The sequence below is a fragment of the Euprymna scolopes genome, chromosome 40, assembly GCF_053919585.1.
Source record: "Euprymna scolopes isolate OS-2025 chromosome 40, ASM5391958v1, whole genome shotgun sequence".
Lineage (NCBI taxonomy): Eukaryota > Metazoa > Mollusca > Cephalopoda > Sepiida > Sepiolidae > Euprymna > Euprymna scolopes.
The window spans coordinates 3,745,529-3,753,465 of NC_136521.1; the positions used below are offsets into that span (position 1 = coordinate 3,745,529).

The 7,937-nt window shown below is 32.1% G+C and overlaps 1 pseudogene; it reads left to right on the forward strand.

Moving 5' to 3' along the window:
• The first annotated feature begins 929 nt into the window (after nucleotides 1-929).
• On the forward strand, nucleotides 930-1,048 carry LOC145265903 (5S ribosomal RNA; annotated as a pseudogene).
• Nucleotides 1,049-7,937: the final 6,889 nt, after the last annotated feature.

Sequence of the window (7,937 nt, forward strand, 5' to 3'; positions counted from 1 at the left end):
TATCGATCAAGTAGATATCTCACTGCTGATGCAATTCTCTATCTATATAAGAGCCAGATACGTCCAAGGGTGGAGTACTGCTGTGACATCTGGGCAGGCGCTGCTAGAAAGGGCATCCTATCTTGATAGAGTTCAAAATAGACTTCGTAGCCTCGTAGGGGACGTCCTTTTCTCTTCCCTGAAACCTCTTTCTCACAGAAGGGATGTTGCGAGTTTGTCTCTGCTTTATCGTTATTTTCATGGCAAGTGCTCAACTGAGCTTCAATCTATGGTTCCCCCTCGCCAAACTTTCACAAGAAACACCCGTCTAGCAAAAATACTATCAATAATTCCCCCAGCTCTTTATCTGTGCCTAAACCTAAACGTAGATTCAATGAACAAGGTTTCTTTCTTAGACCTGCACGCCTATGGAATTGTCTTTCCAGCTGACTACAACATGGTTGTGTTCAAGTCCAATGTAAACAAGTTTTTGATGAGCCGTTCCATATAAGTTAACAAATTTACCGAATTTCCATCACTAACGATTACTTTATTGTCCAATTGTCTACTGTACACTCTTTAACCCTTATTCTCGAGTGGCCTCTTGGCCTTGATAAGTGGTGATTCCTATGGAAAAAAAATCAACAAATGTTTTGATAAAACTGATCTATTGAATAACGCAATTTTCTTTTCTGTACAGAAACCAATAACACACAGCAAATATGAATTTAATAACATTTCTATAAAAATATTGTCCATTGTATTTCAAATGAAGAACTGGCAAAAATAAGATAAATTAATAAGAACTAATAAATACTCAGAACGTAATATTGTGCTACATAGTTCAATACAAAAATTAAATCACATTGTAATGTTGTATGGATGATTGTATAAAAAAACGAGTGTGTATAAGAGTTCACTTGTGTATATAAACGTTCATGTGTTTACGTATATACGGCATAATCACGTTGACACACCGGTTCGCGTCAGATCACCGAAGTTAAGCAACGTTGAGCCTGGTCATTACTAAAATGGGTGACCAATTTGGGGAGTCCAGGTGCTGTATGTAGGAGGACGTCGACACCTCCCTGCAAAAAGTTGCAAAAACCTAACGTCGTCATCTCCCCTAACGGGGATATAAATGCGACTGGGGATCGTTTGTGAATTTCATACTCCCATGAAACTTCATGGTTAAACCCTGAATAGGATCGGTGCTGACTGCACACATGTGTTTACGTATAACATTGACAATCAAATGGGACGGATAACAGTTCTCTGGGGATTTACATCAGCCAAACAGTCGAAACATATCTGGTCTATCTGCAAAGAAGATTCTTCCTAATCAATCAAGAAATCTCGGGTTTTCTTTTCAGCAACTTTATTTATCGATGTTTCCCATCAGCCAAACTTCGCCTCATTTTAATTTTGATGCCGGTTCTTTTTGATTCGGCTTTTTTCGATTATTTAGTACTTAAGTCGGTTTGGTCTATGCCTATCTGAATCTTATGTCTTCTATATTAAATCTCACAACCATTGTTTCCTTTTTTTATTTTTCCACAGTACAACATGAACGATTACGGTTTCGGTGGAGAAGGCAACTGCAGCAACTACGACGTAAGTTCAAATCTTTATTTGTTTCAGATTTTAAATATGTAAGAAAAAAAGAAATGAACAAGATGGTGGTAATTATACCATTGCTATTCTTGTTGCAATAATACCTAGATAACATTTAATTTTAAAATCAGATATACGTCGAGGAAACGTTTGAGTGCCGCTTAAACTCAGATAGAAGTTGAGAGAACGTTGGAGTACAACTTTAAAAATTATATAGAAGTAGAGAAATCGTTTGCGTATCACCTTAAAAAAGATTATAGAAGTCGAGCAAACGTTTGAGCGCAACCTTAACAATTAGATAGAAGTCCATGAAACATTTGAGTGTCACCTTAAAAATTAGATAAAAGTCCATGAAACGTTTGAGTGTTACTTTAAAAATTAGATAGAAGTCGATGAAACGTTTGAGTGTAACCCTAAAAATTAGATAAAAGTCAATGAAACATTTGAGTGTCACCTTAAAAATTAGATAAAAGTCGATGAAACGTTTGAGTGTAACCCTAAAAATTAGATAAAAGTCAATGAAACATTGGAGTGTCACCTTAAACATTAGATAAAAGTCGATGAAACGTTTGAGGGTCACCTTAAAAATTAGATAGAAGTCGATGAAACGTCTGAGTGTCACCTTAAAAATTAGATAAAATCGATGAAACATTTGAGTGTCACCTAAAAAATTAGATAAAATTCGAGGAAACGTTTGAGTGTCACCTTAAAAATGAAATAAAAGTCGATGAAACGTTTAAGGGTAACCTTAAAAATTAGATAAAAGTCGAGGAAACGTTTGAGTGGCACCTTACAAATTAGATAGAAGTCGATGAAACATTTGAGTGGCACCTTAAAAATTAGACAAAAGTCGATGAAACGTTTGAGTATTACCTTAAAAATTAGAAAAAAGTCGATGAAACGTTTGAGAGTCATCTTAAAAATTAGATAAAAGTCGATGAAACGTTTGAGTGTCACCTTAAAAATTAGATAAAAGTCAATGAAACGTTTGTAGTGTCACCTTAAAGATTAGATAAAAGTCCATGAAACGTTTGAGTGTCACCTTAAAAATTAAATAAAAGTCGATGAAACGTTTCAGTGTTACACTAAAAATTAGATAAAAGTCAATGAAACATTTGAGTGTAACCTTAAAAATTAGACAAAAGTCGATGAAACGTTTGAGTGTCACCTTAAAAATTAGATCAAAACGATAAAACGCTTGAGAGTCACCTTAAAAATCAGACACAAGTCGATGAAACGTTTGAGGGACACCTTAAAGATTAGACAAAAGTCGATGAAACGTTTGAGTGTCACCTTAAAAATTAGAAAAAACAGCATGAAACGTTTGAGTGTCACTTTAAAACTTAGACAAAGTTGATGAAACGTTTGAGTGTCACCTTAAAAATTAGACAACAGTAGATGAAACGTTTGAGTGTCACCTTAAAAATTAGACAACAGTAGATGAAACGTTTTAGTGTCACCTTAATAATTAGACAAAAGTCAATGAAACGTTTTAGTGTCACCTTAAAAATTAGACAAAAGTCGATGAAAAGTTTGAGTGTCACCTTAAAAATTAGATAAAAGTCCATGAAACGTTTGAGTGTCACCTTAAAAATTAGATAAAAGTCCATGAAACGTTTGAGTGTCACCTTAAAAATTAGATAAAAGTCGATGAAACGTTTGAGTGTTACCTTAAAAATTAGAAAAAAGTCGATGAAACGTTTGAGTGGTACATTAAAAATTAGATAAAATTCGATGAAACGTTTGAGTGTCACCTTAAAAATTAGACAAAAGTCGATGAAACGTTTGAGTGTCACCTTAAAAATTAGATAAAATTCGATGAAACGTTTGAGTGTCACCTTAAAAATTAGAAAAAAGTCGATGAAACGTTTGAGTGTCACCTTAAAAATTAGAAAAAAGTCGATGAAACGTTTGAGTGTCACCTTAAAAATTAGAAAAAAGTCGATGAAACGTTTGAGTGTCACCTTAAAAATTAGATAAAATTCGATGAAACGTTTGAGTGTCACCTTAAAAATTAGAAAAAAGTCGATGAAACGTTTGAGTGGTACCTTAAAAATTAGATAAAATTCGATGAAACGTTTGAGTGTCACCTTAAAAATTAGAAAAAAGTCGATGAAACGTTTGAGTGTCACCTTAAAAATTAAATAAAATTCGATGAAACGTTTGAGTGTCACCTTAAAAATTAGAAAAAAGTCGATGAAACGTTTGAGTGTCACCTTAAAAATTAGATAAAATTCGATGAAACGTTTGAGTGTCACCTTAGAAATTAGATAAAAGTAGATGAAACGTTTGAGTGTCGCCTTAAAAATTAGAAAAAAGTCGATCAAACGTTTGAGTGGTACCTTAAAAATTAGAAAAAAGTCGATGAAACGTTTGAGTGTCACCTTAAAAATTAGAAAAAAGTCGATGAAACGTTTGAGTGTCACCTTAAAAATTAGATAAAATTCGATGAAACGTTTGAGTGTCACCTTAAAAATTAGAAAAAAGTCGATGAAACGTTTGAGTGTCACCTTAAAAATTAGATAAAATTCGATGAAACGTTTGAGTGTCACCTTAAAAATTAGATAAAAGTCGATGAAACGTTTGAGTGTCACCTTAAAAATTAGAAAAAAGTTGATGAAACGTTTGAGTGGTACCTTAAAAATTAGATAAAATTCGATGAAACCTTTGAGTGTCACCTTAAAAATTAGAAAAAAGTCGATGAAACGTTTGAGTGTCACCTTAAAAATTAGATAAAATTCGATGAAACGTTTGAGTGTCACCTTAAAAATTAGAATAAAGTCGATGAAACGTTTGAGTGTCACCTTAAAAATTAGATAAAATTCGATGAAACGTTTGAGTGTCACCTTAAAAATGAGAAAAAATTCGATGAAACGTTTGAGTGTCACCTTAAAAATTAGATAAAAGTCGATGAAACGTTTTAGTGTCACCTTAATAATTAGACAAAAGTCGATGAAACGTTTTAGTGTCACCTTAAAAATTAGACAAAAGTCGATGAAACGTTTGAGTGTCATCTTAAAAATAAGATAAAAGTCCACGAAACGTTTGAGTATCACCTTAAAAATCAGATTAAAGTCGATGAAACATTTGAGTGTCACCTTAAAAATTAGATAAAAGTCGATGAAACATTTGAGTGTCACCTTAAAGATTAGATAAAAGTCCGTGAAATGTTTGAGTGACACCTTACAAATTAGATAAAAGTCGATGAAACGTTTGAGTGTCACCTTAAAAATTAGATAAAAGTCCATGAAATGTTTGAGTGTCACCTTAAAGATTAGATAAAAGTCCATGAAACGTTTGAGTGTCATCTTAAAAATTAGATAAAAGTCGATGAAACGTTTGAGTGTCACCTTAAAAATTAGATAAAAGTCAATGAAACGTTTGTAGTGTCACCTTAAAGATTAGATAAAAGTCCATGAAACGTTTGAGTGTCACCTTAAAAATTAAATAAAAGTCGATGAAACGTTTCAGTGTTACACTAAAAATTAGATAAAAGTCAATGAAACATTTGAGTGTAACCTTAAAAATTAGACAAAAGTCGATGAAACGTTTGAGTGTCACCTTAAAAATTAGATCAAAACGATAAAACGCTTGAGAGTCACCTTAAAAATCAGACACAAGTCGATGAAACGTTTGAGGGACACCTTAAAGATTAGACAAAAGTCGATGAAACGTTTGAGTGTCACCTTAAAAATTAGAAAAAACAGCATGAAACGTTTGAGTGTCACTTTAAAACTTAGACAAAGTTGATGAAACGTTTGAGTGTCACCTTAAAAATTAGACAACAGTAGATGAAACGTTTGAGTGTCACCTCAAAAATTAGACAACAGTAGATGAAACGTTTTAGTGTCACCTTAATAATTAGACAAAAGTCAATGAAACGTTTTAGTGTCACCTTAAAAATTAGACAAAAGTCGATGAAACGTTTGAGTGTCACCTTAAAAATTAGATAAAAGTCCATGAAACGTTTGAGTGTCACCTTAAAAATTAGATAAAAGTCCATGAAACGTTTGAGTGTCACCTTAAAAATTAGATAAAAGTCGATGAAACGTTTGAGTGTTACCTTAAAAATTAGAAAAAAGTCGATGAAACGTTTGAGTGGTACATTAAAAATTAGATAAAATTCGATGAAACGTTTGAGTGTCACCTTAAAAATTAGACAAAAGTCGATGAAACGTTTGAGTGTCACCTTAAAAATTAGATAAAATTCGATGAAACGTTTGAGTGTCACCTTAAAAATTAGAAAAAAGTCGATGAAACGTTTGAGTGTCACCTTAAAAATTAGAAAAAAGTCGATGAAACGTTTGAGTGTCACCTTAAAAATTAGAAAAAAGTCGATGAAACGTTTGAGTGTCACCTTAAAAATTAGATAAAATTCGATGAAACGTTTGAGTGTTACCTTAAAAATTAGAAAAAAGTCGATGAAACGTTTGAGTGGTACCTTAAAAATTAGATAAAATTCGATGAAACGTTTGAGTGTCACCTTAAAAATTAGAAAAAAGTCGATGAAACGTTTGAGTGTCACCTTAAAAATTAAATAAAATTCGATGAAACGTTTGAGTGTCACCTTAAAAATTAGAAAAAAGTCGATGAAACGTTTGAGTGTCACCTTAAAAATTAGATAAAATTCGATGAAACGTTTGAGTGTCACCTTAGAAATTAGATAAAAGTAGATGAAACGTTTGAGTGTCGCCTTAAAAATTAGAAAAAAGTCGATCAAACGTTTGAGTGGTACCTTAAAAATGAGAAAAAAGTCGATGAAACGTTTGAGTGTCACCTTAAAAATTAGAAAAAAGTCGATGAAACGTTTGAGTGTCACCTTAAAAATTAGATAAAATTCGATGAAACGTTTGAGTGTCACCTTAAAAATTAGAAAAAAGTCGATGAAACGTTTGAGTGTCACCTTAAAAATTAGATAAAATTCGATGAAACGTTTGAGTGTCACCTTAAAAATTAGATAAAAGTCGATGAAACGTTTGAGTGTCACCTTAAAAATTAGAAAAAAGTTGATGAAACGTTTGAGTGGTACCTTAAAAATTAGATAAAATTCGATGAAACCTTTGAGTGTCACCTTAAAAATTAGAAAAAAGTCGATGAAACGTTTGAGTGTCACCTTAAAAATTAGATAAAATTCGATGAAACGTTTGAGTGTCACCTTAAAAATTAGAATAAAGTCGATGAAATGTTTGAGTGTCACCTTAAAAATTAGATAAAATTCGATGAAACGTTTGAGTGTCACCTTAAAAATGAGAAAAAATTCGATGAAACGTTTGAGTGTCACCTTAAAAATTAGATAAAAGTCGATGAAACGTTTTAGTGTCACCTTAATAATTAGACAAAAGTCGATGAAACGTTTTAGTGTCACCTTAAAAATTAGACAAAAGTCGATGAAACGTTTGAGTGTCATCTTAAAAATAAGATAAAAGTCCACGAAACGTTTGAGTATCACCTTAAAAATCAGATTAAAGTCGATGAAACATTTGAGTGTCACCTTAAAAATTAGATAAAAGTCGATGAAACATTTGAGTGTCACCTTAAAGATTAGATAAAAGTCCGTGAAACGTTTGAGTGACACCTTACAAATTAGATAAAAGTCGATGAAACGTTTGAGTGTCACCTTAAAAATTAGATAAAAGTCCATGAAACATTTGAGTGTCACCTTAAAGATTAGATAAAAGTCCATGAACCGTTTGAGTGTCACCTTAAAAATTAGATAAAATTCGATGAAACGTTTGAGTGTCACCTTAAAAATTAGAAAAAAGTCGATGAAACGTTTGAGTGTCACCTTAAAAATTAGATAAAATTCGATGAAACGTTTAAGTGTCACCTTAAAAATTAGAAAAAAGTCGATGAAACGTTTGAGTGTCACCTTAAAAATTAGATAAAATTCGATGAAACGTTTGAGTGTCACCTTAAAAATTAGAAAAAAGTCGATGAAACGTTTGAGTGGTACCTTAAAAATTAGATAAAATTCGATGAAACGTTTGAGTGTCAACTTAAAAATTAGAAAAAAGTCGATGAAACGTTTGAGTGTCACCTTAAAAATTAGATAAAATTCGATGAAACGTTTGAGTGTCACCTTAAAAATTAGAAAAAAGTCGATGAAACGTTTGAGTGTCACCTTAAAAATTAGATAAAATTCGATGAAACGTTTGAGTGTCACCTTAAAAATTAGAAAAAAGTCGATGAAACGTTTGAGTGGTACCTTACAAATTAGATAAAAGTCGATGAAACGTTTGAGTGTCACCTTAAAAATTAGAAAAAAGTCGATGAAACGTTTGAGTGTCACCTTAAAAATTAGATAAAATTCGATGAAACGTTTGAGTGTCACCTTAAAAATTAGA